The sequence below is a fragment of the Malania oleifera genome, chromosome 1, assembly GCF_029873635.1.
Source record: "Malania oleifera isolate guangnan ecotype guangnan chromosome 1, ASM2987363v1, whole genome shotgun sequence".
NCBI lineage: Eukaryota > Viridiplantae > Streptophyta > Magnoliopsida > Santalales > Ximeniaceae > Malania > Malania oleifera.
Genome location: NC_080417.1, coordinates 3,776,512 through 3,792,580, shown reverse-complemented (window position 1 = coordinate 3,792,580; position 16,069 = coordinate 3,776,512). Strand labels below are relative to the sequence as shown.

The 16,069-nt window shown below is 36.9% G+C and overlaps 1 protein-coding gene and 1 long non-coding RNA gene across 3 annotated transcripts in view; one reads left to right on the top strand and one right to left on the bottom strand.

The window, feature by feature from the left end:
- The first annotated feature begins 288 nt into the window (after positions 1-288).
- Positions 289-16,069, top strand: part of LOC131144744 (uncharacterized) — a 45,109-nt gene continuing 29,328 nt past the window's right edge. The window contains exon 1 of the long non-coding RNA XR_009133892.1: positions 289-463. This is a non-coding gene — a long non-coding RNA (uncharacterized LOC131144744). The remainder of the gene's footprint in view (positions 464-16,069) is intronic.
- LOC131158155 (agamous-like MADS-box protein AGL21) overlaps positions 2,130-16,069 on the bottom strand; it is a 63,588-nt gene continuing 49,648 nt past the window's right edge. Inside the window, exon 9 of one of the 2 annotated variants that reach the window (XM_058112821.1) lies at positions 2,130-2,346. The gene's annotated coding sequence lies outside the window, so the exon portion shown is untranslated. The remainder of the gene's footprint in view (positions 2,347-16,069) is intronic. The other variant, XM_058112811.1, reaches the window with a different exon arrangement.

Here is a 16,069-nt window from a genome sequence, read left to right as displayed (position 1 = left end):
ATCGACTGAGCCACAATGGTTTCTAAGCACTCGCTTAGACGAGATATTTCTTAGGCATTAAATATGAAACCAATGATTCTAACAGAGAAACACTTTCGTATTGACACTAACTAAATGACTATTTTTATTATTTTATTGTTATTATTATGTTATACTTGTATATACATTTTTAGGGTTATCACATTATAATTATTCTATTTAATTTATTTTTTAAAAATAATAAAAAATAAACTATAAATAAAAAATTAATATCATCAATAAATACATTGGTAGAAAATTTTTTCTACAGTATATTTAAAAAAAATGAAAAAAAAAAAAAATAATACTAGAGATCGGGACTCCGAACCAACCATCCCAATGTATAAAGCTCTGCTGCTCTACCAGAATGGTCCTACTCCTATGGCTTCAGTTTCTCTCTCTCTCTCTCTCTCTCTCTCTCTCTCTGCTTCTGCATTCTTTTCAGGTGAGAATCGGATCTTCTATTCTCCGTATGCAACGCATTCCCCTGCATGTGCTTCTTATCACGAAGTTTTTTACATTTATGGTGGTTTCTTATCTATTTTATTGTTTGAATTTTTACGCTGCTTGTGTTGTGGAGTGAACTTGAATTGTTGATTCGAAATTTCGGATGCGATAGAATACAACATGAGAATATATTTCATCGAATTTCACATTTTCCAAATAGAAGCACATATGAACACAAGACAGGCCCCCAAATTAGCGTTTCATGAGATATTATTCACATAATGCCTTTTGGATTGTGGTGTTAATGCGATCGAATGCGTTAGCACATAGTTCTGATGCCTGAAATCTATTTAGCCTATGTCTTGAATCTGGAGTTTGGAATTTAAATTTTTATTTGTGTGAATAAGTGCAAAAATATACTGAGGTTTTGATTTTAGTTCAATGCTTTTATTTTTTGGGGGGGTGGGGGAGGGAGGGGGAGGGACGCAGATTATGTTATGGATTTGCCATTAGTGAAGTACCGAGTTTGATTCTTGAATATAATAGAAGAGACTGGGTATTAGGTATGAAGTAGCAACCTCGAATATAACAGGTTATTGGGTTTAAAAAATAAGTGAAATACCCATGATGCAGAAGACATGACAGTGGTGTTGGCGTGCATTTGACATGTATAATGTCGAATGTATTTGAGTGGTCTGTAAAACAAAATAAGGGAGAAACACGTTCCCTGTTTAGTTGCTAGACTCATAGTTTCCTGTGCTCTGATGTTGCATGTTGTTCCAAAACAGGAGATATACGTTTCATTGGGGGTATGATATTTGGTAAATGTGGCATTTAGATGTCCAGAAACCTATGTGTATTTAAAATTTCTAAACATAGAGTGACAACAAAGAGCTCCGATTAAATTTTTCAATGGATTTGATAGAAAGAAAGCACTTACAATATTTCTCATTGTGTATGTAAAATCCATTATTGGCATATGGTACTAGTTAATTGTATTTAGTAGCACTATAGAGGTGCAGTTGAGAGGATTTTTAATTACATTTCTTCCTGGTGGGTTAATTGTATTCAATTTTATTGTTCTTTCAAAACTGTAATTAATATTCTTTTTTCACTTAATCTACCATTCATTTATTTTCCTCCTTTTGGATTTTTTTTCGGGAGGAAGGTAAGAAAAAAAAAAACTTTAGCACATAGAGAAAACCATTATGAGGGAGGACAAAGTTATACTCTAAGCCTTTTTAATCCATAACATAAACCATCCTTTTTTGAATTTTGCATTACTCGTTATAGTAGATATGCCTGTTTAGTGACTAAACACAAGGAAGATGCAAACATGTCAACCAACGAGAAAATTGGCTCAATAGATGACTATATTTCAACTTCTTTCTATTGAATTTGAGGGAATTGGTTGAATTTTGCTACCCCATAGAGATGTGCTCTCTATGCAAACTTGCTTAAATAATCCTGCTAAAAAATGTATGTACATACAGATGTATGAATGCTGGAAAAAAGATTTTCCTGTAGTTATACTTTTGTTTATTTGCTTTAAGTGAAGGAATAAGTCCTTTTGTTTATTGATTCCTGCGATCCTGCATGCTAAAATTTTTTTTTTTTGGTGAAATTATGCTTAATTATGATGTGCAACGTTATTTGCTCAATTTCTATGATACCATTTGTAAAGTTAGTCCTTGCCTGGGCTTGTTCATGGCATTTCCGAGTTTGCTATTCAAATCACGTTTAACTTGCTCACAAACTTTGCAAAACTCCCAGTATTACATATAATCTCTCACCAATTATCTGGTGTCAAATGTTCCAAACCTCATAGTTGTTGAATCCTGGAAATTCTGTTTGCAGTGCTGCATGCTTACCTGCAGGTAACTAGAATCATTTAAAATAAATCAATGTAGTAATTATTAGGGAGCAATATTTACATTAATCAACATTTTTACTGTGGGATATGGACTCCTCTACTTTAATATGAGTGTGTGGAGTGCCAAAAAGTAGTGCTGCTATGGTGCAATTGTGTGTACTGAAAAAATTAGTGTTTTGCTGGTATTCCTGCATTATTTCCTTTGACAGAAACACACAATTTTTTGCGATGATTTTAAGATTGTGGCTTTAGATATGTTGATGACAAAAGATCCTTCTTGTAGTTCTTACATGTAGTTCTTTTGTTGTTACCTTTAAGGAATAGTTCTTTAATTCCAGGGGAGGCCCCTAAAAACAGGGGAAGGCGGAGTTGCAATAGCTCAAAGTTGTGTCCTCCTTATTTTAGTTCAATAAATTTAAAAAATACTTCAACTGAAATAAATATGTATGTTCATGTGCCTAATTTTAAAAAGTATAATTTTTTTTTTAATGAATACTAATTTTATTGATAGAAAAAGAAGGCCTAGAAAGCTGTGTGCAAGGTATACACAAAAAGCTTTGAAAAGTGAGAACTGAAGTAAGGGGAATGAATCTCAGAATTTTATGACATCCAAACGTTCCTAAGCCTTTCCGAATAAGATAGAGCCTTCTAGCAGCAAGCGTGAGCTCCATGAAGGGAGCTTCACCTTGTTGAAAAGCCTTCTATTTTTCTTCTCTTGGATCTTTCAAATGCAACAAGAGGCACTGAACTCGAATCATATTTTTTTTGCTCCCCCTGTTTATTCTCTTATCACATACTTTATACAACAGGAAAGTTTAACTTAGGCAAAACCCACCAAATTGCAAATAAGAGAGAAAGAATTCCTAAATTGAATGCCACTTTACATTTCAAAATGTTGTGATCTTACATCTCTTTGCAGATAATGCACCTATTTGGGTTTGTCTGTTCTTACTAAGATGATAAATGTAGAATTTAGAACAAGGAAAGTGTTTGAAATTGTATTTTCATTGATCTAAATGTATATCATGTATGGACTATTTAAAGGCTAATTGATGCATAACAGATGCCGTTAATTGTGCCCATGAGTTACAAATTCAAATTTGAAAAGATTCAAAATAGCTTAACTTTAGGCTCTAGGATTGATGACTTCTCCTGATTATTTGCCTCACTATTTTGCATGCTTATTTGGTTGACTTGATCCTCGACATTGTAGAATTTAGAATAAGGAAAGTGTTTGAATTTTTATTTTCATTGATCTCAATGTATATCGTGTACAGACTATTTAAAGGCAAATTGATGCATAACAGATGCCGTGAATTGTGCCTATGAATTACAAATTCAAATTTGAAAAGATTCAAAATAGCTAAACTTTAGGCTCTAGGATTGATGACTTCTCCAAATTATTTGCCTCATTATTATGCATGCTGATTTGGTTGACTTGATCCTCGACATGCCCCTGCAATCTCAAGGGAAGTTCGCAGACATTGAGATTGGACCAAATGTGTGTAAACCGATTAGTAGCTAGAGGTTTGGTAAGAAAGTCAGCAATTTGTTCTTTAGTGGACAAACACTTGACCTGTAGCTTTCCATTTTTGACAAGATCACGCACAAAGTGGAAGTCTATCTCAATGTGCTTCGTCTGAGCATAAAAAATAGGATTTGCAGAAAGATATGTTGTGCCGATATTGTCACACCAAATAATGGGTTGCTATGTAGTTTGAAGACCAAGTTCAGCAGAAAGTTTTTGTGGCCACTGTAATTCAACTGCAGTATTAGCAAGGGCTTTGTACTCAACCTTTGTGCTGCTACGAGCAATTGTGGCTTGCTGCTTACAACTCCATGAGATTGGACTTGATCCGAGATAAATACAGTAGGCACCAACTGACCGACAATCTTCAGGATCTCCTGCCCAGTCACTGTCCGCAAATGCCTGAAAATTTAATGATGATGAATTTGGCAAGAATAGTCCAATGAAAATTGTGTTTTTTAAGTAGCGCAATACAGCTTGCCAATGAGGGTCTTTTGGGTCATGCATAAATTTGCTGACACGATGGACTGCAAATGCTATATCCGGATGAGTGAAAGAGAGACAATGAAGACTTCCTACAATGCTTCTGAATGGATTTGGATTGGCACGTTCGGGGCTATCTTGCTTAGACATTTTAATGGATGTCGCCATTGGAGTTGTACATGGTTTGGCCTTGTCCATACCAGATTGCAGCAAGATATCAGTGACATAACGGTGCCGCGAGAGGTACAGACCATTAGTGCAATGTAAAGCTTCTACACCAAGAAAAAAATTCAATTGGCCAAGATCCTTGATAGCGAAGTCTGCGTGAAGATTTTTAATGACATCATTGATAGCTGCAGCGTAGGAGCCCGTGATGATGATATCATCAACATAAATTAATGGGAAAATAATTACAGACTCCTTGCAGTAGATGAACAAAGATACATCTGATTTGCCACCAGTAAATCCATACGTAATTAACTGATCTGTTAGCTGAGAAAACCAAGTGCGAGGAGCTTGACGAAGACCATATAATGAGCGACAAAGGTGACAGACATGGTGTGAAAATTGAGGATGTTGATAGCCAGGCGGCTGAAGCATAAAAACGTCCTCCTGTAAACTTCCCTGAAGAATTGCATTTTGCACATCGATTTGATGCATTGGCCAGCCAGAGAAGACAGCGATAGCGAGGACCATTCGAACTGTTGCTGGTTTAATAACTGGACCATAGGTTTCCTTGAAATCAAGCCCTTGCTACTGGTGGAAGCCCTTGGCTACCAGCCATGCTTTATAGCGTTCAACAGCACCGTCAGCTCGTTTCTTGATGCGGAAGATCCACTTACAGCCAATGACATTGGTATTAGATTTTGGTGGAACTAGAGTCCAAGTTCCATTTTGCAAAAGTGCATCAAATTCAGCATCCGTAGCAGTCCCCACTCACCATGTTAGAGGCTTCAGTGTAGCATGTTGGTTCATTTTGAAGAGCGGAAGAGGGCATCGAATTGAGCCATCAAGAAGCCTGAACTATCAATATTTGGATTAGATTCGATTGCCAAAGTTGGAGGTTCACTTCCTATTCCTGTAGAGTGATGAGCTTGAGACAAAGAACTTGGTGAGTTGGCATTAGTAACATAATGAGATATTTGAACAGGTTCCTCATTTGGACAGATTTTCGGAATTTGCAGAGAAGTGGTAAGTGGCATATGTGTACACGGAGAAGGTAGTTGGGGTGACTGATATGGAAAACTATTTTCATTAAAAATGACATGGCGAGACACGTAAACTTTCCCGTTGAAGCATTTAAACACTTGTATCCATGATGGTTTAAACTATAACCAAGAAATATGCACGTTTTCAATCTAAAATCCAATTTATGCTTGTTAAAAGTGTCGTAAGTGAGGCCAGCAACCACAGTCAAATGTTTTAAGAAAATGATAATCTGGTTTCCGTTTATAGACTACCTCATAGGGGGATTTGTTTTGTAAGATTGGTGTGGGAAGTCGATTAATTAAATATGCAGGAGTTGTTAAGGCGTCTTCCTAGAAAATATGAGGTAGATTAGAGTAAGAGAGAAGAGATAAACCAATTTCAACTATTTGTCTCAGCATTCTATGGCACCCATTTGTTGGTGTGTATGAGGACATGCGATTCGATGTTGAATACTAACCTGTTTATAGTTTAAAATTCTTCGGTATTCACCACCCCAATCTGATTGAATGGACTTGATTTTAGTGTCAAAGAGTCGCTCGACATAGGCTTTGAATTGTAAAAAAATGTTTTCAACATCATATTTTAATTTCATTGGAAAAACCCACAACAACTTAGTGCAATCATTAAGAAAACTGACATAATAGCGGGCACCAGTAGTAGAAACAATAGAAGCAGGGCCCCATACATCTGAATAGACCAAATCCAAAGGAAAATTAGATTTTAAATGACTAGTTTTAAATGGCAAATTACAGTTTTTTGCTAATTGACAATCACAACACACACAGTGTTTTTTATTTGCTTCAACAGGAATAGAAAACTTAGAAACAGCTCGTAGAACTACAGGGATGGAGGCATGACCCAGCCGTTTGTGCCATAGACTGAGTGGTAGACGGACAGCATAGAAGGCATGGTGTGGTTTAGGATTTGTGCAAGCAGAGAAGGTGTACAGACCATTTTTAAGCGGACCTTGGTGAAGGACGTTCCCCAAGTAAAGACGATAATGTATCCTTTGAATTTCACGAGTATTTTTTTCTTGTAAAGGATCACTTAGGGAACGTCCTTCACCAAGGTCTGCTTAAAAATGGTCTCTACTCCTTCTCTGCTTGCGCAAATCCTAAACCACACCATGCCTTCTTTGCTGTTTGTCTACCACTCAATCTATGGCACAAATGGCTGGGTCATGCCTCTATCCCTGTAGTTCTACAAGCTGTTTCTAAGTTTTCTATTCCTGTTGAAGCAAATAAAAAACACTCTGTGTGTTCTGATTGTCAATTAGCAAAAAACTGTAATTTGCCATTTAAAACTAGTCATTTAAAATCTAATTTTCCTTTGGATTTGGTCTATTTAGATGTATGGGGACCTGCTTCTATTGTTTCTACTACTGGTGCCCGCTACTATGTCAGTTTTCTTAATGATTGCACTAAGTTGTTGTGGGTTTTTCCAATGAAATTAAAATATGACGTTGAAAACATTTTTTTACAATCCAAAGCTTATGTCGAGCGACGCTTTGAAACTAAAATCAAGTCCATTCAATTAGATTGGGGTGGTGAATACCGAAGAATTTTAAACTATAAACAGGTTGGTATTCAACATCGAATCGCATGTCCTCATACACACCAACACGTGGGTGCTACAAAACGCTGACATAGACAAATAGTTGAATTTGGTTTATCTCTTCTCTCTCGCTCTAATCTACCTTATATTTTCTGGAAGGACGCCTTTACAACTGCTGCATATTTAATTAATCGACTTCCCACACCAATCTTACAAAACAAATCCCCCTATGAGGTAGTCTATAAACGGACACTAGATTATCATTTTCTTAAAACATTTGGCTGTGGTTGCTGGCCTCACTTACGACACTTTAACAAGCATAAATTGGATTTTAGATTGAAAATGTGCATATTTCTCGGTTATAGTTTAAACCATCGTGGATACAAGTGTTTAGATGCTTCAATGGGAAAAGTTTACGTGTCTCGCCATGTCATTTTTGATGAAAACAGTTTTCCATATCAGTCACCCCAACTACCTTCTCTGCCGACACATATGCCACTTACCACTTCTCTACAAATTCTGAAAATCTGTCCAAATGAGGAACCTGTTCAAGTATCTCATTATGTTACTAATGCCAACTCACCAAGTTCTTTGTCTCAAGCTCATCATTCTGCAGGAGTAGGAAGTGAACCTCCAGCTCTGGCAATCGAATTTAATCCAAATATTGATAGTTCGCTTCTTGATGGTTCAATTCGATACCCTCCTCCGCGTGCCCTCCTTGCTGTAGCTAAAGCTCTTCAAAATGAACCAACATGCTACACTGAAGCCTCTAAACATAGTGAGTGGCCGACTGCTACGGATACTGAATTTGATGCACTTTTGCGAAATGGAACTTGGACTCTAGTTCCACTGAAACCTAATACCAATGTCATTGGCTGTAAGTGGGTCTACCGCATCAAGAAACGAGCTGACGGTATTGTTGAACGCTATAAAGCACGGCTGGTAGCCAAGGGCTTCCACGAGTAGCAAGGGCTTGATTTCATGGAAACCTATAGTCCAGTTATTAAAGCAGCAACTGTTTGAATGGTCCTCACTATCGCTGTCTTCTCTGGCTGGCCAATGCATCAAATTGATGTGCAAAATGCGTTTCTTCAGGGAAGTTTATAGGAGGATGTTTTTATGCTTCATCTGCCTGGCTATCAACATCCTCATTTTTCACACCATGTTTGTCACCTTTGTCGCTCATTATATGGTCTTTGTCAAGCTCCTCATGCTTGGTTTTCTCGGCTAACAGATCAGTTAATTACTTATGGATTTAGTGGTAGCAAATTAGATGTATCTTTGTTCATCTACCGCAAGGAGCCTGTAATTATTTTCCTATTAATTTATGTTGATGATATCATCATCACGGGCTCCTACGCTGCAGCTATCGATGATGTCATTAAAAATCTTCACGCAGACTTCGCTATCAAGGATCTTGGCCAATTGAATTTTTTTCTTGGTGTAGAAGCTTTACATTGCGCTAATGGTCTTTACCTCTCACAATGCCGTTATTTGATGGTGCAGGTTTTGTTTGATTAGTTTTGCTGTTTCTTGTTGTGATCTTGATTGTATCTGGCCTTTTTGCCATTGGGTATACCTAGGTTTGATTGTATTGCTTTCATTTGGTTGTTTGGGAGTTTGGCTCCCTCCTCTCGGGTATGCCTAGAGATTATGTACATATCCATTTTGATAAATATATTTACATTTTGGATAAAAAAAAAAAAAAAAGACAGCCCCGAATGTGCTGATCCAAATCTGTTCAGAAGCATTGTAGGAAGTCTTCATTTTCTCTCTTTCACTCGTCTGGATATAGCATTTGCAGTCCATCGCGTCAGCAAATTTATGCATGACCCAAAGGATCCTCATTGGCAAGCTGTATTGCGCTACTTTAAAAACACAATTTCCTTTGGACTATTCTTGCCAAATTCATCATCATTAAATTTTCAGGCATTTTCGGACAGTGACTGGGCAGGAGATCCTGACGATCGTCGATTAGTTGGTGCCTACTGTATTTATCTCAGATCAAGTCTAATCTCATGGAGTTGTAAGCAACAATGCCCAGTTGCTCGTAGCAGCATAGAGGCTGAGTACAAAGCCCTTGCTAATACTGCAGTCGAATTACAGTGGCTACAAAAACTTTCGGCTGAACTTGGTCTTCAAACTACACAGCAACCCATTATTTGGTGTGACAATATCGGCGCAACATATCTTTCTGCGAATCCTATTTTTCATGCTCAAACGAAGCACATTGAGATAGACTTCCACTTTGTGCGTGATCTTGTCAAAAATGGAAAGCTACAGGTCAAGTGTTTGTCCACTAAAGAACAAATTGCTGACTTTCTTACCAAACCTCTAGCTACTAATCGGTTTACACACATTTGGTCCAATCTCAATGTCTGCGAACTTCCCCTGAGATTGCAGGGGCATGTCGAGGATCAAGTCAACCAAATCAGCATGCATAATAATGAGGCAAATAATTTGGAGAAGTCATCAATCCTAGAGCCTAAAGTTTAGCTATTTTGAATATTTTCAAATTTGAATTTGTAACTCATAGGCACGATTCACAGCATCTGTTATGCATCAATTTGCCTTTAAATAGTCTTTACATGATATACATTGAGATCAATGAAAATACAATTTCAAACACTTTCCTTATTCTAAATTCTACAATGTCGAGGATCAAGTAAACCAAATCAACATGCAGAATAATGAGGCAAATAATCAGGAGAAATCATCAATCCTGGAGCCCAAAGTTTTGCTATTTTGAATCTTTTCAAATTTGAATTTGTAACTCATAGGCACAATTCACGACAGCTGTTATGCTTCAATTTGCCTTTAAATAGTATGTACATGATATACATTTAGGTAAATGAAAATACAATTTCACATACTTTCCTTATTCTAAATTCTACATGGTATCAGACTGAACCAATTGAATAATGTCTAAGATGGCTTCTTTCAATTCTTCAAATTCTGCTACTCTTCGCACCTTTATCACCCCGCCTGCTGTCAATATCCACAAATTAACCAAGGACAACTACACTACATGGAATGCTCAAATTGTCCCTTATCTTCTTGGCCTTGATTTATTTGGTTACGTTGATGGAACCATTCTCAAATCCACTGCCACTCTTCCCTACATTGCCTTCACCAGTGACTCTATTTCCCCTTCTCCCAATCCTGTGCATGCTCTTGGCAATGTGGCCTGGTTTGTCACAAACTTGACAATAAGTGGGCTCCCGATTAAACGGTCTTCGGCTAGCATGATAAGAGGTGGAGTTACGAGAACTAGATCCACCACGATAGTTACCACGCCGTCGCCCTCAAAAGACTCCACGACCTCAAGGTGCAAAAGTAGTTTGCTGGTGAGTAGACACATTAGTAGATCCATTGACAATAAGAGAGGCTGAATTATTGGCGGCATTCTGAGACTCAGTTTTTTAAAACAAGTAATAAAGCTCCTCCTGAGAGTCCTTTCTAGCAGCAATAGTAGTGACCAACGAGTCATAGTCGTGGCCAAGTCCAGCAAGAACATATGTGATCACATCATCACATAACAAGTTTTGGCCTGCAATTGCCCATTCTTTAGTGATCTTCTTTACACTGAAGAAATAATCAGTGGCTGTCTGAGAACCTTCGCGTATATTAGAAAGTTGAGAGTGAAGATGGACAACACGAGCTTTGGATTGAGAAGCAAAGGTTTGTTCAAAGGCATGCTAGACATTATAGGAGGTATGCTGAGAGGCAATCTGAGCCACAATAGGCTCGGTTAGTGTGGACACAATAGCACTCAGGATGATGATCCTGACGAATCCACTGAGCATGCGCAGGATTGGGAGAAGGGGAAATAGAGTCACCGGTGGAGGCAGTGCAGGGAAGAGTGGCAGTGGGCTTGGGAATGGTTCTATCAACATAACCAAAAAAATCAAGGCCAAGAAGACAAGGCCAGACAATCTTCTTCCAAAAGAAAGAAAGCAGAAATAGCGGTATCATGATGATTAGATAACCAAAAAAATGAGGGAATGCAATAGCCAAAGGCATCTCCCCCACCCATTGATCCCTCCATTCCCAACCTATTAAAATATTTTGAGCTCTATCTGGTTATCAATAATGGGTTTAAAGACTTGAAAATGCTGGCTTTATGGACCAAAATGAAAGTGAATCAAGATGATGTATAATAAGAATAGATGATGGCAAATGATTTAGCCAAGGGGACCTAGGCCTAGATAGAGTGAAAAGAAATTTCTGTGGCAGATCTCAACCTATAGGGATTATAAACATCCTTTGAGGTTGTTGGATTTTTAATGCTTGCTGTCATAATCCTTTTATGCACATAAAAATTTTTAGGTACCAAGTAATTTTATAAGGTGATACTAAGTTAAATAAAACAACTATTTGATGTGAATGTGTGTTAGTCCACATGAATTTCTCTTTTGTTTTGTACACTTGTGTTGCAAGTACGGAAGATTCATAAGGTTATAGTTGACCTTGATGTAACTCTTAAACTGCTTTTGAGCTAGAGGAAGAAAGACCTCAACCTTTAAAGGTGTGAATTAGTTATATGTTCTCACTAAAGCACTTGCATTCTTTGCCTGAAAACTTGAGAGAGGGGATGTATTGGGGAACTTAGTGGCTAGCCTAGGGCCTACTGTTATTAAGCCCACATTTTTCTTCCGAACCATGCCCTAATCCTTTCAACCTTTGACAATTGGTCCATGTGTTGCTAATATGGTCACTATAACTTTCTTGCATTATTTTTGGCATTTCATTTCCTTGTTTTTTTTTGATAGAAAAAGGAAGTTTCATTAATAGGAAAAGAATTTAAAAGAGGGAGATTGAGACATCTCCTGAGAATGATCAGGAACAAACCAGAAATAAACTAAGAGCATCAAAGAGAGAAAAGATCAAGTAGCCAGTATGTTCCTCCAATCTCTTTGTAACTCCTGAAAACTAGTCACTCTGAAAAATCCAACTGGCCTTTTGTTTCCTTAGACTAGGAAGGGGGAAACTATGTTTTAAACAATCAATGGGTTCTTATTTGTTCCCTAAACATAGTTTAAACCATAGCTACTGGAAAATGCCGACAAACTAGCAAACTGCGGAGTGATGCAAATATTTTGAAACTGGTACATTTTCTTACCAAAATGCTAAATCTAATGATCCAAAATTTTAGTTCAATATTTTTCGCATAACATAAATTTTTGTTACTAGTTAAAGTGGAGAATTATTGACTTATAATTCTATTTTCAGTCATTATTAATCTATTTCACTAAATAAAATCTCTTATAGATTTTGAAACATTTTGAAAATTTCCCCAAAATATGCAAGTGCATTACATATATTTCATCAATATATGTATAAAAGTGTGCATGTGTCATACCATATGATCCTGTTCCCATTCTATTGGTTAAACATAACTACTTAAGTGCAAAGTTCATTAACATTTAACTAACAATTACAATGTTGGTTAACTTTGCAGCATATACTAATATAATTCAATATTTTTTCAATGGAAAGTAGCAGATAAAAGGATAGAATCGGAAAAATATTCCAACTTTTGACAATTCTTTTTGTAATTTCTGCAATTTTCCTGTATTTTGGTGTCGAGCTTCTTTTATTCTATCTTTATATTCTTATGTTACTATTCAAATCATTTAGAGTTTCTTTACTTTTTATTTCATTTTGTTCATTTTCTCCTTAATTTCTTTGATAATTTTTTACCTTATGCATGTGCTCTTTTTATTGCTTAATTTTTTATTATATTGCTTTCAGTGGTAGAGCTAGGATATTCGACTATTGGGAGTAACTTATTGTATCTTAAAATTTCTTTATTCAGCCATGCTGAAGTGCGGACTCTAGCTTCCTCCTTTCTATCCTCCTCCCTATCTTGTGTAGCAATTTTTTCCATTTTTGCAATTGTAAAATTTTAAAAGCTTTCACTATAATTACTCTGTCATAGCATCCCTACCCACAACACTTACTACTTAAAACAAAAAATAAATTTGGCAAGTGTATTTTCACTACCATCATTCTGAAACAAATAGATGCATCTTTAATATTTTTCATTTTAAAACAAATAGATTGATATCTTACAATTTTCACGTTTAAAAAATTTGAAACAACTTGATAATACTCATCACTTCTGTTGATAGATTTTCATATTTTGAAATAGTTCTGTAATCAACTTGATCATTTTCAATTTGTAGTCAAAGAATGAAACTTTGGAAAGGTTTATTGAATAAAGACTAAGGCTAGAAATGAGGGCTTCAGCGAACAAATTTGGTTTTATGCCTAGGAGATCAACTACAGTGATGCTGTGTGCATGGAGGAAATAGACTGCAGAATCTGCAGATTAGGTTCAAGAAGATATTCGTGGGGAAATCCAGCGCTGGATGCTATTGTTAAAGACTTAAAGCTTGTTGTACATTGTTGACCCACAACCTAATAGCTTAAGCTTTTAGGTAAAGTGGTAATCTAACATGGTATCAGAATTGAATTGGTCACTAGGATTTCTTGGGTCTTAGTCTCATTGCCCGTGTTTATCGTGTGGTGTTTAAAAAATTATTGTATTCCCCATGATAGATGTTATTTGTCATGTGTTTATCTCTCTATGTGCTATCGGGCTGCTATGCAGGGGGGTGTTGAAGCTTGATATGCATTGTTGACCCAACCTGATAGCCTAAGCTTTATGTTAAGTCGTATTCTAAGAGCTATGGAAGGAGCCACTGGGCGAATCCTCAACCCAGTCAGAATTGATAGGGAAAATAGAAAGGGAAAATTCTGTACTCTCTCTTCATATCTTGGCTAATATAAATGCAAGTACATGACAACTTTGGGCATTAAATGAGCCTGGGAAAAGAATCAATTGTTGACTATATCTGTATTGACTTCATTAGACTTTAAAATACCTCATAAATAACTTTGGAACTAGACTCATAGATTAACTTTGTAAATAATAAACTTGGACTTGGGAAGTGACACACTTTGGCTGGACCATAATAATGGGACCAAGATAACAATAATTAATAGCTATTATTGCTACTAACAGGGCAAAGAGTGGACTGTTTTCAGAGAACATTAATTAATGCTTCACTGCAGCAGCGCTACATCATTCCCTCCTCCCCTCCCCCCCTCCTATTGTTAGAAGAAACTCGCCTCTATGCGAGTTTTCCATGTTTAATGGTTCTCATCTTGGTATCACTCTGTACTTCTTGTTTATCTAGGACTTTCATTTGTGAGGCTTTCTTTTCCACACAGCTAGAAATTTAAAGTGCTTATTCAAAAACTGGAATTTGAAATCTCTATTCAATATTGTCTAGGGAAAGCTATGAAGCCTCACAATCTCTTGGAAAAATCCTTACTATAGACAATCTTCAGAAAAAAAAGGTATCGCTCTTGTCAGTAGATGCTTTTTATGTTTGGAGCAGGAGGAATCGATTGATCATGTACTCCTGCATTGTGCATGGACCAATAATTGTCTAACTTAGCCATCCCCATTGTAAATCAGAAATAGATCACTGCAGCTACAGTGGGAGGTGAACTGTGGGCTTGGAAAGGGATCAGAAATGAGGAAGGGAGAATATCTTTTTCCCTTATTCCCCTTGCTATTTTCTGGGTTGTGTGGAGAAATTATCTCTCCTATTTAGGCTGTCGTGGACCATTGGATTGCTATGATCTCTAGCTGGCATTCTGGGCTAGTTGAAAGGGACCCCTTTGTAATCCTTGATTTTCTTCGTACTTTTCAGTAAGGGTATCTCATTTTCGTTGTTTCTTTGTACTTGGGCGGCATCCCCTTGATGCCTCATTTTATATAATTTCTCTTTGCTGATAAGAAAAAAAAAATAAGCATCAAATATCTTTTTGCAACATCTTCTTCATTGTAGGTAATCACTCTGGAGATTTTTCCTATTAGGAACTCATTATATGACTGCAAACGACAGCCAAAGTCGCTGCTTGATCCTTTCTAAACTTGCAATGGTGATCAGTAGATTCTTTTTGGCCTGCATCGCAGGTTTCCCTTACACTCTTTGAACATCCTGCAGCACATTTCCAGCGTTCTTTGCTGCCAAACCTGGTTTTTGTTTCTGCCTCACTCTTGAATGCGCTTTGCTGCTGCTACATCAATTTGTTGTTGCTGATTGTCAAAGGCTTTATTTTTGTGCATAGGAACGGGATCAACATTAGTGATACAGCTTGCTTTTTCTGTAACATAACTCATATTTTTACGGAGAATAGATGCACCAAAAGCTTTATAGGCTGTAGGCTGTAACTCGATTTTCAGTGACATGTTGGTTGTTTTACTAAAACTATGGGCCTGCGTTTCATCCTTCTTATTGCTTGTCCCATAAACATCCTTTATGAGCTTCAGAACTTGCTTCTTCTTCTTGTCACCATTTTTTACATAGAATGGGTATTGGCATGCTCATCATGGACAGCATTTCAGTCATTTCCAAGGACAACCAAGTAGAATATGGTGTGTTTCCATTGTTTCTATGTCACACCAGAAAAATTATTTATAATAGACTCCAATTGAAAAGTGGACCGTACACCTTGTTGTCATTGATACTTCCTTCTCTTTATCGGGGCAAACAATGTGATGTGGTTGCAGTGTTCCACTGTGTCAAGCTCCAATTTTTCAACCACTGCTTCAGTAAGCAGATTTTTTTAACAGGCACTTTCAATAACTCAAAGCTTTCCTCCTGATGTGCATCTTGTTCTAAAATGAGTCTTTTGCAGGAAGTCATCCTTAATATTTCCACAATCTATCCTTTGTTCTTCTTTTGAAGTTGCTACTTTCATATTACATATTTTATCAACCAAGGTCTTCCTTCTAGTAGCAATAACCAATGGTTTTCTTGACACTTGAATTTATCTTTGACATATGGATGGGCAGCCGTTTTAATTGTTTGAAGCCTGAATAAAAATACCAAGCAGATCCAAGAAACAAAACCAATTGACTTGGTTTTGAAACACAA